General features: G+C 39.0%; 1 protein-coding gene and 1 long non-coding RNA gene across 5 annotated transcripts in view; one reads left to right on the top strand and one right to left on the bottom strand.

Moving 5' to 3' along the window:
* stag1a (STAG1 cohesin complex component a) overlaps window positions 1–23,163 on the top strand; it is a 243,211-nt gene that overhangs the window by 131,709 nt on the left and 88,339 nt on the right. The gene's annotated exons all lie outside the window — the stretch shown is intronic.
* The window catches only part of LOC138742998 (uncharacterized), a 31,222-nt gene continuing 17,165 nt past the window's right edge, over window positions 9,107–23,163 (bottom strand). Inside the window, exons 2-3 of the long non-coding RNA XR_011344583.1 lie at window positions 12,432–12,538; window positions 9,107–9,313 (exon numbers count right to left, since the gene is read on the bottom strand). This is a non-coding gene — a long non-coding RNA (uncharacterized lncRNA). The remainder of the gene's footprint in view (window positions 9,314–12,431; window positions 12,539–23,163) is intronic.

Genomic DNA, 23,163 nt, shown 5'->3' with positions numbered 1-23,163 from the left:
GAGATGAATACAGGTGGCAGAAGAGGAAAAAAAAGCTGAGAAGTGGAGGGGAAGAGGACAGAAAGATGAGAAAGATACTTCCTGTAAAAGAAAGAAGAAGGAGGCTGGGAAGCAGGAGGAAAGGAGATAGGGATGGATGCAGTGTGACCAGGTGAGTTTCTCCAGTTTTTTGTGTACTGCAACCCAACTGGATAGCATGAAAAACAAACTTTTCTCACTGTATCTTGTTACATGTTAGTGAATAATTTGAATCAGTATTCAAAATTTTTATGACAGACTAGACGGAATCTAATTTGGAGAAAATTGTGATGGGTATTGTTAATCATTATGAATTTACCTTTATCTTGCAGTCAAATTTTGCTTATTCAGTACCAATCTTGTTCACTATAAACAAAATTCCCATAACTGGAAGCTCATGAAAATAGAATATAAAAAATCTATTTTCAGTTCATAACTTGAATTTTTGATATTTGCACCAATTTCAGGTCATTTTCACATGGGTGTTTGCAGCAGCCTGTTGTGTGCTGCTTAGATTTGTGGAATGTTGGCTAACCAAAAGATAATTGTTCATCTTTAGGGTGACACTAACAAATAGGTTGATAATATTTGAAGTTAACATAGGCATGGACTTGGTAACAGGCATACCCACACCACAGCACATTTGACAACACTATGACACTAAAAAAGAACGAGACCAGTTTCAGTGGGGTGACTGGCGGACTTCCGTTCATTTATTTTGTGAAGATGTTAGTTTGGAAACGCCAAGTATAGCAGACAAGTCCTTAATTGAATTAAAATGGATCACAATGAATGTCAGGACAATGTGATCTTTAAGGGAACAGTATTTGATACATTGCAGTGCTGCAAACCCCAGATCCATTTGAGTAACAGGAGCCAGGACTTTGTAAAATCAAATGTTGGAACCAGAGAAATTTAGCAAAACAGACTGAAGCGGTGTGATGTCAGGTGACATGGGAAGAGAGGTGGGAAAAAGAAGGCTGGAGGACATTTTATTGGAGTAAAGCACTTGGAGCTGAATAAAAACTGATCTTTGTGGAAGGCAGGGTAAGAAAAAGAATAAAACCTGACCTTTTTTTAAATTTTTTTTATTTTTCACACCATAAATCACATTAGCCATGATATACACTTTTTCTTTTTCACACATATACAGTGACTTTTTCTTCCCCCCTCCCAAGCCACCCCCCCACCCCCCCCCCCATCCATTTTAGGTATACAATCTAGGTTGCATTAAACCAGTCAGACAATGTTGTCATTCAACAAAAATACACCAGAAATTCTACTGAGTCCATTCTTTTCTTTCCTTCTCCTTCCATCAACTTAGGTAATGTTTGTCCCCGGTAGGTTTTCGCTATTGTATTTAATGTAAGGCTCCCATATTTGTTCGAATATTTCAATATTATTTCTTAAACTATATGTTATTTTTTCTAATGGAATACATTTATTCATTTCTATATACCATTGTTGTGTTTTCAAATTATCTTCCAATTTCCAGGTTGACATAATACATTTTTTTACTACGGCTAGGGCTATCTTAACAAATCTTTTTTGTGCATCCTCCAAATCAATTCCAAATTCTTTGTTTTTTATGTTACTTAGGAGAAAGATCTCTGGATTCTTTGGTATATTGTTTTCTGTTATTTTATTTAATATCTGATTGAGATCATCCCAAAATTTTTCTACTCTCTCACATGTCCAGATTGCATGAATTGTTGTTCCCATTTCTTTTTTACATCGAAAACATCTATCAGATACTGTTGGGTCCCATTTATTTAACTTTTGCGGTGTAATGTATAGTCTGTGTAACCAATTATATTGTATCATACGTAGCCTCGTATTTATTGTATTTCTCATCGTTCCAGAAGATCATTTCTCCCATGTTTCCTTTTTTATCTTTATATTTAAATCTTGTTCCCATTTTTGTTTAGTTTTACCATTTGTTTCCTCATTCTCCTTTTCTTGCAGTTTAATATACATATTTGTTATAAATCTTTTGGTTAACATTGTATCTGTAATCACATATTCAAGGTTACTTCCCTCTGGTAAACTCAAATTGCTTCCTAATTTATCCTTCAAGTAGGATCTCAGTTGGTAATATGCCAGCGCTGTATCTCCATATTGTACTTATCTCTCATTTGTTCAAAGGATAAGAATCTACTTCCTGAAAAACAATTTTCTATTCTTTTAATCCCTTTTTTTTCCCCATTCTCTAAAGGAAAGGTTATCTATTGTAAAAGGGAGTAGCTTATTTTGCGTCAATATTAGTTTTGGTAATTGATAATTTGTTTTATTTCTTTCTACATGAATCTTCTTCCAAATATTGAGGAGATGATGTAATACTGGAGAAGTTCTATGTTGTACCAATTTTTCATCCCATTTATATAATATGTGTTCAGGTACCTTTTCCCCTATTTTATCTCATTCTAATCTCGTCCAGTCTGGTTTTTCCCTTGTTTGATAAAAATCTGATAGGTATCTTAATTGTGCGGCTCTATAATAATTTTTAAAGTTTGGCAATTGTAAGCCTCCTTGTTTATACCATTCTGTTAATTTATCTAGTGCTATCCTCGGTTTCCCCCCTCTCCATAAAAATTTCCTTATTTTTTCTTTAACTCTTTGAAGAATTTTTCTGTCAGTTGTATTGGCAATGCCTGAAATAAGTATAATATCCTTGGAAAAATGTTCATTTTAATACAGTTTATCCTTCCTATCAGTGTTAGTGGTAGATCTTTCCAATGCTCTAAATCGTCCTGTAATTTTTTCATTAGTGGATTATAATTGAGTTTATATAATTGGCCTAGATTTTTGTTTATTTGTACACCTAGGTATCTTATTGCCTGCATTTGCCATCTGAATGGAGATTCCTTCTTAAATTTTGAGAAATCCGCATTATTCATATGCATTGCTTCACTTTTATTTACGTTTATCTTGTAACCCGACACTTCTCCATATTCCTTCAATTTCTTATATAATTCTTTTATTGATAGTTCTGGTTCTGTTAAGTACACTATAACATCATCCGCAAATAGACTGATTTTATATTCCCTGTCTTTTATTTTTATTCCTTTTATATTATTATCTATTCTTATCAATTCTGCTAGTGGTTCTATAGCTAGCGCAAACAATAAAAGTGATAGTGGGCATCCCTGCCGCGTTGACCTGCTTAAGTTAAATTGCTTTGATACATGTCCATTTACTATCACTTTCGCTAACGGTCCCTTATATAATGCTTTAATCCAATTAATATACTTCTCTGGTAAACTGAATTTTTGCAATACTTTGAACAAATAATTCCATTCTACTCTGTCGAAGGCCTTCTCTGCGTCTAAAGCAACTGCTACTGTAGGTGCTTTATTTCCTTCTACTGCATGAATTAAGTTAATAAATTTACAAATATTGTCTGTTGTGCGTCTTTTTTTGATAAATCCAGTTTGGTCTAAATTTACCATTTTCGGTACTTGTTCTGCTAATCTGTTTGCTAATAGTTTAGCTATTATCTTATAATCTGTGTTTAGCAAAGATATTGGTCTATATGATGCTGGTGAGAGTGGATCTTTCCCTTGTTTTAGTATTACTGTAATTATTGCTGTTTTACATGAATCTGGTAAGCTTTGTGTTTCATTAATCTGGTTGATTACATCCAGGAGGGGCGGAATTAATAAGTCTTTAAATGTTTTGTAGAATTCTATTGGAAATCCATCCTCTCCTGGTGTCTTATTATTTGGTAATTTTTTTATTATCTCTTGTATTTCTACTGTTCCAAATGGTTCTTTTAATTTATTTTGTTCCTCTATTTGTAGTTTTGGTAGTTCAATTTTAGTCAAAAATTCATCTATTTTCCCTTCTTTCCCTTCGTTTTCAGTTGGGTATAATTGTTCATAGAATTCTCTAAAGTTTTCCTTAATTTCTTTTGGATTATATGTAATTTGTTTGTCTTTTTTCCTTAATGCCAATACCATTTTCTTAGCTTGTTCTGTCTTAAGCTGCCATGCTAGGATTTTGTGCGTTTTTTCACCTAGTTCATAATATTTCTGTTTTGTCTTCATTATATTCTTCTCTACCTTATATGTTTGTAATGTTTCATATTTTATTTTTTTATCCGCCAATTCTCTTCTTTTAGTTGTATCTTCCTTCATTGCTAATTTTTTTTCTATGTTTACTATTTCCCTTTCCAACTGCTCTGTTTCCTGATTATAGTCCTTCTTCATCTTGGTTACATAACTTATTATTTGCCCTCTAATGAATGCTTTCATTGCATCCCATAGTATAAACTTCTCTTCCACTGATTCCGTATTTACTTCAAAATACATTTTTAATTGTTTTTCAATAAATTCTCTAAAATCCTGTCTTTTAAGTAGCATGGGGTTTAATCTCCATCTATACATTCTTGGAGGGATGTCCTCTAGCTTTACTGTCAATATTAAGGGTGAATGGTCCGATAGTATTCTCGCTTTATATTCTGTTTTTCTTACTCTATCCTGCATACTAGCTGATAACAAAAATAGGTCTATTCTTGAGTATGTTTTATGTCTAGCCGAGTAGTATGAGTATTCCTTTTCTTTTGGGTTTTGTTTCCTCCATATATCCAAAAGTTTCATTTGTTGCATTGATTTAATTATAAATTTGGTTACTTTGTTCTTTCTGTTAATTTTTTTCCCCGTTTTATCCATATTTGGATCCAAATTCAGGTTGAAATCCCCTCCTATTAGTATGTTCCCTTGCGTATTAGCTACCTTCAAAAAGATATCTTGCATAAACTTTTGATCTTCTTCGTTAGGTGAATATACATTAAGTAGATTCCAAAACTCCGAATATATCTGACATTTTATCATAACATATCTCCCTGCTGGATCTATTATTTCCTCTTCTATTTTAAATGGCACATTTTTACTAATTAATATAGCCACTCCTCTTGCTTTTGAATTATACGATGCTGCTGTTACATGTCCTACCCAATCTCTCTTTAATTTCTTGTGCTCCAATTCAGTTAAGTGTGTTTCTTGGACAAATGCTATATCAATTTTTTCCTTTTTCAGTAAATTTAGTAGTTTCTTCCTTTTAATTTGGTTATATATTCCATTAATATTTAAAGTCATATAGTTCAGCGTAGCCATTTTATACTTTGTTTATCTTCTCTTTCCGTTTTTCCATCATTACCTTTCCTCCTTCTCCATTTCTGTTTTCTTATTTTCAACTCTTTATAAGACAACATTCCTACAACATCCAACATTTTCCTTATTCTCCTATTTATATCTTCTTTATCCCCAATCTCCCCTTCACCTCCTGAGTTGTCCTTTATCCCTTGTCGGACAACCACATCTCCCCTCTCCATTTGGATTTGCGAATCCACTCGCAAGCGTCAACTGATTTTGCAGTGACCGCTATTTCCCCCCACCCAGCCCCCCCCAGAAAAGATTTCACTTTTCATATGTCACAAAGGTCACTCTTTTAATTCCCTCCTTATTCTCTCTATTCCATTACCTTCCCTTATTAATTCTTGTCTATACTATCTATATTTTCCTCTAAGTACAGATACATTCACGTATGCACATTGTATCTATTCACTCTTATACCTCTTTACCCACATACATATCAATCATGATCATTTTTACTCTCATTACCCGTCTTCATCCCTCAGTCTATTTTTGTAATTGTTCTGCAAGTTTTCATGCTTCTTCTGGGTCCGAGAATAGTCTGTTTTGTTGTCCTGGAATAAATATTTTCAATACCGCTGGATGCTTTAGTATAAATTTATACCCTTTCTTCTATAAAATCGCCTTTGCTGTATTGAACTCCTTTCTCTTCTTTAGGAGTTCAAAACTTATATCTGGATAAATGAAGATTTTTTGCCCTTTATACTCCAGTGGTTTGTTGCCCTCTCTTACTTTTTCCATTATCTTTTCCAGTACCTTTTCTCTTGTAGTATATCTTAGGAATTTTACTAAAATAGATCTTGGTTTTTGTTGTGGTTGTGGTTTAGAGGCCAATGCTCTATGTGCCCTTTCTATTTCCATTTCTTGCTGTAGTTCTGGACATTCTAGGGTCTTAGGGATCCAATCTTTTATAAACTCCCTCATATTCTTGCCTTCTTCATCTTCCTTAAGGCCCACTATCTTTATGTTATTTCTTCTGTTATAATTTTCCATTATATCTATTTTTTGAGCTAACAGTTCTTGTGTCTCTATCGCTTTTTTATTAGATTCCTCCAATTTCTTTTTTAAGTCTTCTACCTCCATTTCTGCTGCTACTGCCCGCTCTTCCATCTTGTCCATTTTCTTTCCCATTTCTGTTAAGGTCATATCTATTTTATTCATTTTCTCTTCTGTGTTGTTTATTCTTTTTCTTAAATCATTAAAGTCCTGTGTTTGCCATTCTTTAAATGACTCCATGTATCCTTTAATAAGAGAAAGTACAACCTTTATCTTGCCTTTCTCTTCTTCTTCTATTTCACTGTACTCTTCCTCTTCCTCTTCTTCTTCCTCTGGGTTGGCCATCTGTTGTTTCTTTGTTGCCCTTTTCTTCTCTTCTTTCTTGTTTCCATTGTCTTCTGTGTTCTCTTCTTGCTGCAGGTGTTCTGCAGCTGTCGTTGCCGGCTGTGGAGATCGACTCCCCAGCTGGTCCCCCCTCCTGTCGGTGTGTTTTTTTTTTCATGCGCGGTTGCGCACTTTTACTCGGCTCAGCGAGCCATTTTTGTAGTCCACTATCTACCAACCTGAGGGAAGCGGGTTTCTCTCTCCACCGCGGGCCTCTTCGAACAGGTAAGGCCTTCTCCTTCTTCCTCCGTTGTCTTCTCTTCCTCTCTTCTTACCGCTGCTTTCGATTTTTTTTTTGTCGCCATCTTCTTTCCACCTTTATACTCACTTTTCTTTAACTTGTATTTCTGTGCCTTTGTGTTTTCCTTTGTTTTTCCCGACTTTTCTGGAGAGGGCTGGAGTTCACTGTCCGGCCACTACTCCATCACGTGACTCCTCCCAAAACCTGACCTTTGTGAAGGGCAGGGTGAAGGAAAATGTGTGACTATACCAGCAAGGAGAATTTTCTATAAAAGCTAACATCGAAAGACGTGTAAGTTTGTAAGAAAGCTGATGCTTCATACTTGCTCTTTTAAAACTTCTGGAACATAATTTAAAAATATTCTTGCGTTCAACAAGAGATTTGAAACAGGATTTTAAAATTGATGTTTCCAGAAGCAAGCCCTTGTAATGTCCTAGACTTTGAAAACCACACACATGCACACACATTTTACACTTGCCCATCGTGGGGGTTAATTTAGCATTAAGTTGAGCATTATTGAGAGATGTTATGTGGGGAATAGTTTAATTAAAAGTCCTTTTTTTCAATGTACTATTGTCTGGTGACTTTTCCATTGCTGATCCAATGTTAGAGTTAGTTAAAGTCTTGCTACATAACCTTTTCTCAGGGTCAGTTATTTAAGTATATGTTCTTAAATGATTGGGTCAGGACACACAAACACAGAGGCATCTGTGTATTTGTTCAATAAGGTACTGATTCAAAATTTAAAAAAAAAATTGAAACTCAGTTAACCAAAAACTACCTTTGGTAAAATAATACAACTGTGTTCAAATCATGTACAAGTTCAGATCTTAGCCTTAGAGTGGGATAGAATTTGGGAGCTTCAGTTCATCAAATCTATGCCAGCTCTGAGCATTCCTTTAATCCCATGGACCCGCTTCTTTCATCATGAAACAGTGGTTGGAAGAGCTGGAAAGGAATCAAGTTGGAATTCCACTATTTGTGCCTGTTGTTACAAAATCCATGCTTCTTCTCACTTTTCATTTGTCACAGTACTTATGATGCTATTAATTTGCTCGATCACACTCTCACTGGTGTTGTTGATGCCCTTTAGCTTGTTAAACTCATGTCATTCATTCAGCCTGGCTGCTTACCCTATACACTCTTTATTGCCACTTCCAAGGTTTGAAGAAATAGATGTATGCAGTATCTGGGGTGGTGAAATTACAAAAAGTGATAATGTACCCTGCTCTGATTTGATATTGTGGAATCATCCTAGAATGTAAAGACAATGTTGGTTTCTCTTCTCTGCAGTAAAACCTCTTTAGTCCCTCTTTCTTGTCTATTCCACAAATAAAGGAAAGCCCCTACAGGGAATGGTAATACTTAACAATATAATAATAAAGTAAAAGACTATTACTAAGCAGGGATAAGAGACACTTTAAGAGAGCCACCCCAATGGCAAGAGCCATGAACCAGCTCTTCATCCTGGGCGATGCCATTTTATTTAAACACAATTTTATTCAAACAGCTGCTACAAATAAAGCATGACCAAGGGACTCAGCTGGCTGAATATTTGCTCCCATCTTCACCAAAGGCTTGTGGGTTACTTCAGAGAACATTCAATGTTACAATCTTTTGGGGGGGGGGGGGGGGGGGGGGGAATTATTTATTTAATTTCCTTGATTATTTTTGCCACTCACTTGATGTTGCCGGTTGCTTAAAATGCAGATAACAGGGGTTTTTACTGTATAGGAACAACAATTTTGAGGAGCTAAAGGGCAATTATGCTGCAAAGGATAAAACAATCTGATCTGCTTTCTCTGTTGCTTTCCTCTATTTCCCTAGCTAACTGGACTGACTTATAAGGTTCTTTTTTACATTAACCCTGAACTTGCATCTCTGTTCAGTTTCCCTTCCAACTTGTTGATTTAATTTTGTCCCTTGAGACCTGCCTCTTTTTTTTTCCACAACACGAATCCTACCATTTGCTGCTAGCTTATCAATTTCCATTTCTGGCACAAAGTGAGCAGTAATTATGTGATATTATGTCTAGTTTGTTTCCCCTTTCCAATCTACCTTAATCCTAAATAAGAACAAATAATTGACACTATAAACTCGCACTATTTTCTGTATCTTTCTCACAAAAGCCATTGAATGCATTATGTTTTCCAAATTTGTGTTTGCCTGTCTGGAAATCTCATGTTTAAAACCTTTCAACTATGTTTATACTTGAATTGCTGTGATCCCTTCACTATCCAACTGTTGCCTAAGGATGGAATCATGATTACCTGTCCCATTGTTGATTGCCAGTTTTCTCAACAAAATCGCAAGGAATTCTTCCTATTACTCCGGTAGTTCATTGATTTATTCTCGGCCACCTGTTAAATCTCATCATCGACAACATCATTTGAAAAGCAGTCATGTTTTTCGCTCTTACAGAAATGGCTACCAGCTATACTTTATCGCCATCTCTCTTGAACTGATCATTCTCTTGTTGATTTGCTTGTCCACCATCCAGCGCGAGATAAGCAGAAATGTTCTGTAAAGAATAGAGATGCCATGGGCCCCATGATAAACTATTCCATTGCAATGAAGGAGCAGAATTTCCCACCTTATTTACATTATCTGATTGGTCACCTTGTCTATTGATGCTGAAAACTTTCATCCTTGCATTTATTTAATCCAGATAGACCATTTCAGTATAATCTGGCCAAGTGTCTGATTCTATCCACAGTAAACGTCATCCAAAACACTCTCCCTGTACGTAGTAACATGTCTTGGCTTTTGCTAAACCCATGACGTTATTTTGGATAAGAGATTATTTTTTGAGATCTGTCCCCTCTCCTAAGATCTAAAATCCATGGGTGCCAGTACTCTTCCCATTTTGAATGCGTGCTCATTTTAAAATATTTTAAAATTCCATTGTCAGGATGGAATCATTCAGCTGCAGGAGCTTTGATTATGGAACTACCTTCCTGAATCTCTTCCTCATGCAAGAGCATTTTTAAAAATCAATTCCTTAATGGGTCATCTCCCTGACATTATTTGGCCTGGTATTAGGACTTTATTAAAAAATGAACCTTCAACTGTGTTGTAGGTGTCATGCCAATTGGTTTTGTGGTGTTGTGATGGATGTATCTCTAAATATATATCTCTATAACTCTGATAACGCTTCATGAAAAAAGTCAAAATTTTATTAATTGTTTGATTTTGTGAATATGTTTCCTTATGATACAATGAAAATAATTTTTCAATAGTTATTACCAGATATAGATGGAGACGGGTCTTTCAGCCCACTGAGTGCATGTTGACCATCAGCCATCTATTGACATTAATCCCTCATTCATCTAATTTTATTCTACTCTTACTTTCTTGTTTGCTCTCCTCACATCCTACAATCTGCTACCTACATGTGGGAGAAAATGAAAGCACTTGGTGGAAATCTACTCAATGTGCAAACTGCACTTGAGGTGATGCTCTATCAGCTGCATCATTTTAGTGTTTCTTTGGAAATTCTAATTACTGGGGATGTGTTTAGATTATTTAAACGTTCTATCTATTTTGAACTCTCCAATTCCTTTAATTTGTTCTGAGATCCTGGTTTCATTCTGTAGCTATACGCACAACCTGCTATCCATTATCCTCATTTTCCTTTGTCAGCACAAGATTGATTAGTTTATTCTCCTTGCACAGTAACAGCAGTGGAAGTTGCCAAAGTCTATACTATGAATTGCATTGTTCAAGTTTCAGCAAATGACACCTTTTGGGTCAAAATGGGTACTGTACTGCTAGTTTATATTTTTATGAGGAGCATGAATTATTTCTGAATTGGATCCTCTGAGGATAATACAGCTATGAATCCAAAAACATGATCCAATCTCGTGTTCATTTTGCTTTTTTTCTTGAATTTTCTGAAATACATTTCTTGTGCTTACGTGGTCCTTTCCAATGTAATACCTTTGGCAGCAAAGAACTTTGAACAGGGAGAGGAATGCATTTAATTGTTCACATGTGCCTCTGAGTTATCTTCCTCTTCTCTGAACCATGGCTTCCCCTTTACCAAAGTTGACAGAATTCTTGATCACATCTCATCAATTTCTCTGTTCATCCATTTTCCTGGCTAGAGCAAGGATAGAGTCCTCCTCATCCTTAACTTAAATTTTTTAAGTGCAAAGGCATTAAATGTGGATAATCCTTTACAATTTCCATAGCTTCAACTGCCAGGTATATTTTTTCCTCTCCCCTTTCAGTGTTTTGCAGGAACCATTCCCTTCAGCACTCTTATGAGCACTGTTACACCCCACTTCTTACAGCAGTTTCCCATTCAACTACAGGACATTCATTACCAGTCCTTCCATCTTCTTTTGCCAATGTCCTGGGACCCAACTACTGTATTTTCACTCATATAATGCGCATACGCATAAGACACACAGAAAATCATAAATTGTGTTGAAAATATTTTCGTATAACATCCACATTCCGAAAGGCAAAATCAATTTGCATTTAAATAGGACATGAGACAAAGCACATACCAGTATCTGCCACAGTTAATCTCCCAAGAAATGTCAATCGCCCATTATAACCATATAACCGTTATGGAACACAGAAACAGACCATGTCGGCCCTTCAAGCCCGTACCGGTTCACTTGAACATCTCCACTAGCTTCTCTGCAAACTCCTGAGGAAGTAGGGGCTTTCTTCATGATGCCATTGGTGCACTGGTTCCAGGAAAGATCCCCTGAGACAGCGACTCTCAAGAACCCACACCCACTCATCCTCTCCACCTTATATAGATAATATCCTGATATAGATGATAACAAGCTTTGGAGAGGAATCAATTAAATAGATCAAAGCTTGGCTTTAGAGTTGAGCAAGATTTTAATTCTAATGCCAGCTCAAATCAGAGGCACTTGATATGTTAATCTCCTCCCTCAGGGATGGGACTGGGCAATTAACATTGATAAGGTGCAGTGCCCTAGCTAGAATGCTCTATTTATAGAAATACCATGGCATTCAGTACAAAGAGATATTCCCAGATCAAAATTTACCACACCCGCAATAAATTGTGCATGTTCTTTCATTGCCACTATTATATTCTCATGCTCGTTATAATATTCCCATACTCTCTATAAATTGCACCTTTCCCATACCCACTCTAAATTGTGAGCATTCTTTCATTGCTGCCAGAACAAATTTTAGAGGGGGACATTAGTATATTAAAGTGGAACACACAGTGGAACGCTCATAAACTTGCTCTGTGGTGGAGGGGAAGCTGAGAACTACCTGCTGACAAAAATTAACACCATCCTAGGAGACGAGGGTGCTGCTTTTATTGCTTGATGCACGCAACTGACACGGCCGGGGGCAGGTGGAGAGTCGCTAGCGTGTGTCAAACTAGATGCTAATGATTTGGGAGGGGGTGGGGGCGGGTCTAATGGTGAGTTATGCCCACAATCATATGGGGGGGGACACAGCACCTCACTTGGGGGGGGGCATGCCTGTGAATGCCCCCCCCCCCCGTCCCCCAACCACCCCGGCGCTGACCCTGCATTGGGACCGGGCAAAATAATAGTTTAGCACAGATGAGAAGGGGCTGATTTGTGCTGTAATGTTCGATGGTTCTATAGCTTGACAAAGTAAATCTGGACTTGGTTTACCTTGGCTTGGTGCCTACAGCAGGGGATCAGAGTCTTGTAATTTCCATTTAGGTGGAAATGAGGAAAATTTTCTTAAAGCAAAGGATGGACAAGCTCAACTGCTGCATCTATCAAGGCAAAGGATAAACAAATTTAGGGTATTAGAGGAATTAAGGGAAGAGGAAAAAGATCAACTATCATTTGATTGCTTGTTAGAACGTGACAAGAGATTAAATTACCTAATTCTGCTGTTAAAACATGTCACTATCAAAAATATGGCATAGAGGTGTGAGGCTGCGTAATATATTTGGCGAGGGGAGGATGTGGATTGGAAAAATTTCTTTGTTTCATTCCCATCATACAAGAGATAATCTGTTAACATTTCAAAAATTCTGCAGCAGTTTCTTGTGTCTTTTTAATTTATTTGCCATGGAATGGGATTGGGTTTAAATCCCAGCATGAGTGATTACTTGAAGGATAGATTATTAAAGGATGAATTTAAAAAAAAAATGGTTGGAGACGAAGCTGCAAATCTACTGTGAGAAATCTGAGGGACATATTTTGTATTTCATGTACTTTCTGGAACTTGTGTTAAATTTATAATGAACAGTAAAGCAATTTGGTTCTGCCTCTTGTTCTCATGATTTGACTAAGGACCCTGTGGTATCTGTCTCTGAGGGCTACATCAGAACATCATTCAAGAGGGTGAACCCTCGCAAAACATCAGGCTCTGACAGGGTACCTAGCAGGGTACTGAAAATCTGCACCATCCAACAAGTTGGAGTGTTCATGGACATTTTCAACCTCTTATTGCGGCAGTCAGAGGTTCTCACTTGTTTCAAAAGGGCATTAATCATCCACCCGGTACCCAAGGAGAGCAGTGTGAGCTGCCTCAATGACTACAGCTTCTACTGTGATGAAATGCTTTGTTCATGACCATGACTCTCAGCCATAATTAACACTTACCTAAGAAAAGATCTGGACCTACTGTAATTTGCCTATCGTCACAACTGCTCCACAGTAGATGCAATATCGCTGGCTCTCCACTCGGCCCTGGATTGCCTCAAAAACAGCAATTCGTACATACGGCTGCTCTTCATCGACTACAGCTCAGCTTTCAATACCATTATCCCTCAGTGCTGATCAAGAAGCTACAAACTCCAAACCTCTGTAGCCCCCCTGCAACTGGAAGACCGTAGTAAAATTGGAAACAACGTCACCTCCACACTGATTATCAATACAGTCGCACCTAAAGAAGCCTGCTTAGCCACTGCTCTACTTGTTAAAAACCCATGACTGTGTGGCCAGGCACAATTCCAATGCCATCTACATTTGCCGATGACACCACAGTTGTCAGCAGAATCACAAATGGCAATGAGGAAGCGTACAGAAGGGAGATAGATCAGCTCATTGAATGGTGTAACGACAACAACTTTATGCTCAACGTTAGCAAAACGAAGGAGATGATTGTAGACTTTAGGAGGAAGTTAGGGGAACACGACCCAGTCCTCATCAAGAGCTCAGTAGTGGAGAGGGTCAAGAAATTCAAATTCCTGATCTGTCCTGGTGCCTTCATGTTGATACAATCACAAAGAAGGGTCACCAGCAGCTATATTTTATGAGAAGTCTAAAGAGATTTGGTATGTCACCAAAAACTCATAAATGACTACAGGTGCACCATAGATAGCATTCTGGCTGGGTGCATCATTGCCTGGTATGGAGGCGCCAACTCTCAGGACAAGAATAAAATCCAGAGGGTTGTTAACTTGGCCTGCAACATCATAGGCACCAGACTTTACTCCATTGAGGACATCTATATGAGACGGTGTCTTAAAAAAGCAGGCTCTATCCTCAAAGACCCCCACCACCCAGGCCATGCCTTCTTCACTCTGTTACCATCAGGAAGGAGGCATAGGAGCCTAACGACGAGCACTCATCGGCACAAGGACAGCTTCTTCCCCATGCCTTCAGATTCCTGAATGATCAATGAACCATAGACAATGCCTTGCTTTTCCTGCATTATTTTACTTTTTTATAGAAATGTTGTAAAATGGTTATAATATGAATGTTTGCACTATGATACGGTTGCAAAATACTGATTTTTTTTTCATGACAATAAACTCTAATTTTTTTCTGATTTATCTCCACCATCAGACTCTTAAACAACAAACTGAGAGACTCAATTAAGTACTTATTTTGCACATTTATCTATCATCGAATATTGATTTTCTGTATTACATAGTCAGTTTGTTTACATTTCTCTTTTGCACACCTTTCTTGAGCACAGCTTTTTGCACTATCAATAAGTAGAAATTCTACTTGTCTCAGAGGAAAATGAATCTCAGGGTTCAATGTGATCTCGTGCATCTACTCTGACAATCTGAATTTGAACTTTGTCCTTGAAACACCTGGAGCTTCTTTTGAAATCACTTGGCTTCTGTGCTCCGAGCTTGTGACCCTTAATTGATTTAGTTCTAGCTTACATTCGTAGCAATGAACATGAGATAAATGCTGCTTGCTGTATTACCAATATCTTGATTATTTTATCTTTAAATTTTTAGTAATCGTGTAACTGTTCATTGGAAATTTCAAAATTACAGGTGCCTAATCTTTATCTGGGATCGTTGGGGCCGGGCAATTGCTGTTCAGAATCTTCAAGATTTCAGGGTCATTTTTAAATGGCAATCCCTTTAAGCAAATATGATATTTCAAAATTGCACTAAACAGGGGATGTGGATATTAAAATGAATTTAGATACCATAAAAGGCCATCAAATCATTAGTATTTTTTAAATTTTAAAGTAAAACCAAAACAAAACCGAATCAGACCCCTATTCCCACTGTTGTCCTCATCCCTGCCCCTCTTTCTTACCTTTGGTGGAAAGGTGACTCTCAGTCTGAGCTTCTGATGGGAGAGAAGCAGGCAGTGGCTGGTAGCTGACTCAATGCAGGAGTAATGGCTGTCTTCCTAATCCATAATCCCTCATGTAGCTGGAATGCCAGAACGGTTCCAGCTTCATTATGGGTAACAAAGACAGCCATTGCTCCCACCTTGGGCCGTTGCCAGCTGCTGCAGCGATTGAAGTCTGGGCTCGGCAGCGCTGCACCCCTGCTGCCGTGTAGGGAGTTAGAGGGCGGGAGCAACCAATGGATGGCTGGGAGTGGGACGAGGGGGAATGGCCAGGGGCTAGGAGCAAGGCAGTAGGGTGTTTACATTACCAAAAAGTGCCAGTTTTTGGAGGTTGCCGGTGTTCAGAATCCTGGATAAAAGATTGGGTGCTATATTTGAAATCTGGATTACTCGTGTAGATTGCTTATTCAGGTTGTTGGGAAAACAAAGGAATAAATGCAACTAGGAAATTTTCTGCAATTTGCGTGAAGTATTTTTAGCCCTGCATAATAACTGATAGAATTTGCTGCTGCTGTCTCAAACAACATAGTTCCTCCCAAGGGAAACGAGAGTTTGCAGATACTTGAATAACCCACAAAATCCTCAAGGAACTCAGCAAGTCAGGCAGCATCCATAGAAGGCAATCAATAAATCGATGATTCAGGCTGAAATCCTTCTTTGGATGCTGCCTGACCCACTGAGCTCCTCCAGCAGTGTTGTGTGTTTCTTGCAGTTCCTCTCAAGCTTTTCACTATCAGTCCTCCCTCCTAGTAGCAGTATGTTATTTCTTCAATGAAATTAATACATACCATATTTGACAGCATATTGGATCCACTGGCATATAGGACCCCCACCCATTTTTAGCTTGAGATTTCAGGAAAATTTTGTTTTAGTGTATTTACCTTCATTCACCTCAATGGAAACCCTCCAGCCTTGCATGGCCAACATGCCGAAGCCTCTTCGCACACAAGCAACAGCAGCAACATGTCCTCCTGCCTGCCGAGGCTCAGGCTGCTTCTTCCCCACCACACAAACACCAATTGATTGACAGGTGCACTGGGACCCATAGGCGCGCGGGAGAGAAGACAGGGCAATGGGCAGGGCTCAGACCCACTGTCGCGGGGAGCAGATTGCTTGTTTTGAGGTGAGCGCTGGGCTCTATGCTGAGCCTTTGTTCGACAAGCACGGCTCCCCGAACAGATTGAGCGAGCGGCAGTTGAGCTGACCTTGACAGGCTGTTTACTCACTGCCACCCGCCTCCACGCCTTATTCAATTTGCTCGGGGGCCTTGTTCATCAATCAAAACCTGATCGTCAAGCCCAGCACTCCCCTCAAAGCACTGTGGGAGAGAGGGAGAGAACAAGCAGGCAGGATCAAGCGAGTGGGCCTTCTCACCGGGGGAAATGAGTGGCAACTCTGGAAAGCATGAGCCGCTTGAGTGAAAGTGGTCTGTGAAGCTGCGGGCCCACATCCTGGACAACCGCAGTACCTCCATGGGCTTTTTGTAGCTAGGTGAGTAGTTTTCTCCTGTCGCTATCTTGTGGAGGAAAGCCTCCATTATGTTTGTATTTTGGCGCCCAAAATGGCACCTTCACGTATAAGACGAGGGGTGGTTTTTGAGCTGATTTTTTTGGGAAAAGAAGGAGGGTCCTATATGCCGTCAAATATGCTATATGAAACTTATCATCTATCCCTTTTCTCTTCTATCCCAGTCTAATTACTTCCACTTCATTTGTGCATATCATGATCAGTTATGTTGTCAACTCATGTTCCTTGCACTAGATCTTAAAACTTTCTATTGCTTCCTGCAAAATTATTTTGCCTCCAATAATTGCCAGTGTTCAGCTTTTTCTTTCCCTTTCAGTCTTCCCTTCCATTTTATTGCATTTCCAACTTGAAGTTATTACAAAGATCTTATGGATCAAAGTTAATAAAACATTATGATTACAATTACAACTTGCCAACTGTGTTCATCATCCTTGGCCTCTCATGTGTCTTGAAATGTTTGATTCACTAATCACTTCTGTGACATTGCTGTGTTCACACTTTAGTTTTCTTCTCTAAGGTAGGGTAAATAGTGAAACTGAAACGTTCTGAAGTTATAAAATCTGTGTAATAATGAACTGTACACTTCCAGATAAAAAGGTAATGAACCAGAAAAACATGATTTGTTAATCTAGATATTCTGGCACAGTAAAATGAGTTATAATCCATTCTTTGAAAACTGCAAGGAAAGATCTTCGGCAAAACATAATTAAATTAATGGTTTATAGCTTGCAATGAGAAAGGATTAACTACTTGATCTGCCTTGACTATCAGTTCATCCATTTCATTTTTGCAAAATTCTGCAGCAAACATAGGTCATACCAACTTCTAATAATTCCAATTTCCATGTATTTCAGTTCTTTGCCTAATTTTCATGGTTGTTTACACTTGAGGGTAATTCGCGCCACAGTTCTGGCTTGTTTCTAAATGTGCCAAAATGAAATTTACTCACTTATTTGGTCTCTTGGACCTGTGAGTTAAGAGCATAAGAAATAGAAGTTGGGGTGTGCCATTTCCACCTTCATGCCTATCCTGCCATTCAAAGAGATTATGGATTCTAATCTGAGATAACAGTTTAAGTATTTTGTGATCTGTAGTCAGGAAAACAAATGGTTGGGTGAGAGGTGTTCAGTCTTATTGATAATATTTAGCCTCCATAATCAAGAAGCATTTGGAAATGAGTAAATTTAATGCAAATACTTATGATTCTTACTATTTAACCCACACTCAAAAGGTTTTCAAATTCTGTTTGATTTCAACCTATTGCTATTAAAGTGCGCTTGCACATTATAATTACATATTGTGCACTTAATTCACTTTATTAAACTCATGTTTGTCAATAAATTAATCTCTAGTGAATGCAAAAGAACACTAAAAAATGGGAATATCACAGCAGCTCTCAATCTTATCCTGCTGTGCAGTATTATCATAATTGATCTTGCCCCAGTCCTAAACTCTTTTGAGCCAAGTTGCACTTAAGGAAAAAATATCTACCAGTAATTCCTCTTTGAGTAACTCCAGTGACCAAGCTTTCACAACCATTTGAAGTAGAGAACTACAGAGATTCACTACTCTTGGCAAGATTATTCATTTCAATTTAAATAACTGCTCTTTTATCTTATTACTGTTTCTTCATTTGCGACTCTCCATCAGTGGAAATATCTCAATACCTATCTTGTCATACCCTCTTAGGATTTTCATTAATTTCCAATGTTAGTATACTTTTCTAAGATAGTGAACAGTACTCCAGATGCAGCCACTACCCATTGTATCAATACTTTTCTCTATTTAAACTCCAGTCCCCAAGCAATAAAGGCCATTGTACAACATGCCTTAATTACTTTTACCTGCTTGCCAACATTTTTTAATTTCATGCACAAGAGCACATAGATCCATCTGTTTTCCACTCATTTGCAGTCTGTTAATTATAATAAGTTTGTCTTTTGTTTCTTCCTGCATTAACTCTTTTGACTAAGTTTTTGCGCACACATTTAATCTACTTTTTTTCCGACCTAAAAGCTTTTATAGATATGTCAAGACGAAAAGATTGGTGAAATCCAGAGTAGGTCCCTTGAAGTCAGAATCAGGGGAATATATAATGGGGAATAAGGAAATGGCAGACCAATTAAATTCTTACTTTAGTTCTGTTTTCACAAGAGAGCATACAAATAACCTCCCAAGGATGTTGGGAAACATAGAGACTAATGCAAGGGAGGAGCTGAAAGAAATCAGTATCTCTAAGGACATGGTCTTGGGGAAATTGAAGGGATTGAAGGCCGATAAATCCCAAGGGCCTGATAATCTACATCCTAGGGTACTTAAAGAAGTGGACATTCAGATAGCAGATGCTTTAAGAATTATTTTCCAGAACTCGATAAACTCAAAATCAGTACCCATGGATTGGAAGGTAGCTAATGTTACCCCACTATTTAAAAAGTGGGGTAGAGAAAAAGTGGGGAATTATAGGACGGTGAGCCTTACATCTGTAGAGGACAAAATTAAGGAATCCATTATTAAGGATGTAATAGCGGAGCATATGACTAGCAGAGAAGGGATCGGACAGAGTCAACATGGATTTACAAAAGGTAAATTGTGCTTGACAAATCTATTTGAATTCTTTGAGATGGTGACAGGTAAAATAGATGGGGGAGAGCCAGTGGATGTGGTGTACCTGGATTTCCAAAAAGCCTTCGATAAGGTCCCACATGAATGACTGGCATGCAAAATCAAGGCTCATGGGATTGGGGGCAAAGTATTGATGTGGATTAAGAACTGGCTGGCAGATATGAGACAGAGTTGGGATAAACGGCTCGTTTTCTGAGTGGCAGGCAGTGACCATTGGGGTGCCACAGGGATCTGTACTGGGACCCCAGCTTTTCACAATTTATATTAATGATCTAGATGAGGGGATTGGATGTAATATCTCCAAATTTGCAGATGACACTAAGCTAGGAGGGGTTGTGTGCACTGAAGAGAGGGATCAGGAAGCTCCAGTGTGATTTGGATAAATTGGGGGACTGGGCAGATACATGGCAAATGCACTACAATGAGGATAAATGTGAGGTTATCCACTTTGGTAATACAAACTGGAGGGCAGATTACTATTTGAATGGCAATAGATTGGGAGATGGGGAAGTGCAGAGAGACCGAGGGGTACTTGTCATCAGTCTCTGAAGGCGAGCATGCAGGTACAGCAGGCGGTTAAAAAGGTAAATGGTATGTTGGCCTTCATATCAAGAGGGTTTGAGAATAGGAATAAAGATACCTTACTGCAGCTGTACAGAGCCTTGGTGAGACCACACCTGGAGTATTGTGTGCAGTTTTGGTCACCTTATCTGTGGAAGGATGTTCTTGCAATGGAGGGAGTGCAAAGACGATTCACCAGGCTGATACCTGGAATGGCAGGAATAACTTATGAGGAAAGATTGTGCAATTTGGGATTGTACTCGCTGGAGTTTAGAAGATTGAGATGGGATCTCAAAGAGACATATAAATTTCTGGCAGGACTGGACAGAATGGATGCGGATGGGATGTTTCCAATGGTGGGGGAGTCCAGAACCCGGGGCCATAGTTTGAGGATAATAGGCAAACCATTTAGAACCGAGATGAGGAGGAATTTCTTTACCCAGAGTGTGGTGAATCTGTGGAATTCATTGCCACAGAGAGCAGTAGAGGCAGGTTCATTGAATATTTTTAAGAGGGAATTAGATATATTTCTTCAGTATAAGGGAATTAGGGGTTACGGAGAGAAGGCGGGGACAGGGTACTGAACTTTAAGATCAGCCTGATCTCATTGAATGGCGGAGCAGGCTCGAAGGGCCGAATGACCTACTCCTGCTCCTATCTTCTATGTTTCTAAATGTATTGTGCTGTAACAAGGTGGACTACACGGATGAGAGAGGAGTTGGAAAGAGTTCAAGATGGCAGTGTGGCTGTAGCCCATAGTGACCTCTCTAGACTGGGTGCTACAGGACCCCTCCCCTTCCCCCTTCCGAGAAGGTGCCACACTCCATCCTTGAGCTGACGAGGATGGAGCCTGGAACACTGAGTCGGACGTTGAAACTTGGGGAAAGCTAAGCAAGAGCAGACCTCTGAAAGGCTGAGGGGATTGAGGCCTCTGCTGGGGCAATGTGGCCTTTAGTCTTCGGTGCCAGAGTTGACATTGTCTGTTGCCAGGGGTGGTGGAAATGGCATGGAGCAGTCGGAGAAGTGTCCCAAGGTGGTCAGAGCGGTAGAGCTGGAGGAGGTGTCCAGAGTGGCAGAGTCGTGGGCCCAGTTCAAGGGTCCTGAAGATTCACTTCCAGGATGGCTGTGGCCTCGTGGGGGAGATACCGTGGCTTTGACCTCGAGGGACAGTGAACTGTGAGAGGGATTTTCCCTTTTATTAAAAAAAACCATTTAACATTCAGAGTCCAGCCTTGATGGCCGTGCGGAAGTAGTCTACAGCAGCCTCTTTGGATCGGTTGAATGGTCTCTAGCGCGCATCTTAACACCTGTAACCATGGGCCCAGCCTTTGAAAATCATTGTATTGTGACACTATTTTTTTTAATATACATTTTAAGTAGTGGTGTGTAATTGGAGATGTGTGTGTAAGATAGAGAAATTAATTTTGTGATATTTCACTGTCCTAGTGGCAGCTAAGGGCCAGGATGGCTTGCAGTGGACCCTTGGGAGCTGGTGCTTCTGTTCCTACGCTGTTTGTAGTTATGTTGTTTTTATGTAGCATGGCAGGTTCAGGGAAACGTCTAGTTTTTTTCTTAAAGTGACAAATAAAACCTACTACTATGAAGTGTAGACTTGGAACAAAGGCAATCTAGTGAGACAGTTGATGAACAGTAGAAAACCATCAAAAAGATTTTTCGCAGCGTGCAATAAAAGTATATTCTAGTTAAAAGCAAAGACAATAACGATGGGGGACAGTCAGCCTTTGTTGACTTAATGAAGTAAAAAGGATTCAAACTAAAAGCTCATGGTAACAAAATCACCAAGAGCAGTGGGAAGCCAGAAGACTGGGAAAACTTAAAGCAACAAAGAACTACAAAGCAGAAAGTTAACTAACAGAGAAAAAAAACTAAAAGTTTTATACATTTGTTTAAAACTGAGAAGGGTGGCTAAAGTGAACATAGTTTTCTTGGAAGGTGAGAAGGGAGATTGGGTAATATGGAAGTAGTGAACTCCACCACAATTGGAGCTGGTAGCAGACAGCTAGTGTGCCCCTTCCATTATTTACTCTGTGCTTCTTTGTGTATCTGTTAAATAATATTTATTCTCAAATTTTCCCACTTTCAGTTCATCCATCCAAATATTGCGCCATGGCATACCTCAGAAGAATATGCATATTCCAGGAGTCTATTGTTGGGCATGTGAGCAATTTAGTTTGTACATCTGAATGCAATTAGGAACAGGTTTTGCAGCCAGTCTAAATGGTGTCTCTGCAGTGCTTTGAGGTAACCATTGCAAGTGGTCCATGGCTTGGAGGAAAGTGGTGGTTGGGGTTGCAAATGAGGTGGGAATCATTGGTGTCAGGTACACTATGAGTTATGTGCTGGTTGAGATCCAGTTTCTCCCTGAGTTGATTGGGGATTGTAATATTTTCTGTGAGCTAATGGGTGAGAAGATTCCTTTTTGCAATGTCCTTGAGAGCTTCAACATTTAATATTTAGTAATGTCTCTTTCCACCTGTCACGTGGAGCAAATCATCATTATTAAGCACACTCAGATGCGGAGGATTAAGAGAATAGCAAAATAAATCTGAGGTTAACCCTTGCGCTCTTTTCTCAGGCTATATATATATATATATTCTGTCTTCAGTGCTTTCTCTCCCAGCATTGCCCTATCCCCTTCAGATTATCCCTGCCAATCGTTTCTCGTCTTCTTTGTCCCCTCTCATTCTCCAATCCTGAGAAAAACATTACAGCACATTACAGGCCATTCAACCTTGATGTTTTGCTGTCTTGTATAACCTATTCCACAAACTAAATCTGAGGGCCATTCCTGATGATCCCCCAGCAGCAGACTTGCTCACAACATGATGGAGATGAGCCTTCTGTTGGAGCTCCACAGAAGGTCATGGGCATGTGTGTCAACATGACAAGGTGTGGATCTTCATGCTATTCTGTTCTCTCACTTAATTTTTGCCTCCTCCCTCTGAGACACTTTCACCTATGTATTTCCGCTCATCCATTCTCACTAATCTCCCCCTCGGCACCCATCCCAGTGAGAAGAAATGCTATATTTGTGCCTATGCCTCCTCCCTCACCACCAGTCTGAACCCCAAAAAGGTCTTTCCAAGTGATGAAACACTTTACTTTTGAATCT

The sequence above is a fragment of the Narcine bancroftii genome, chromosome 9, assembly GCF_036971445.1.
Source record: "Narcine bancroftii isolate sNarBan1 chromosome 9, sNarBan1.hap1, whole genome shotgun sequence".
Classification (NCBI taxonomy): domain Eukaryota; kingdom Metazoa; phylum Chordata; class Chondrichthyes; order Torpediniformes; family Narcinidae; genus Narcine; species Narcine bancroftii.
Note: the sequence above shows the minus strand (reverse complement) of the source record. Positions and strands in the feature narration are given on the sequence as shown.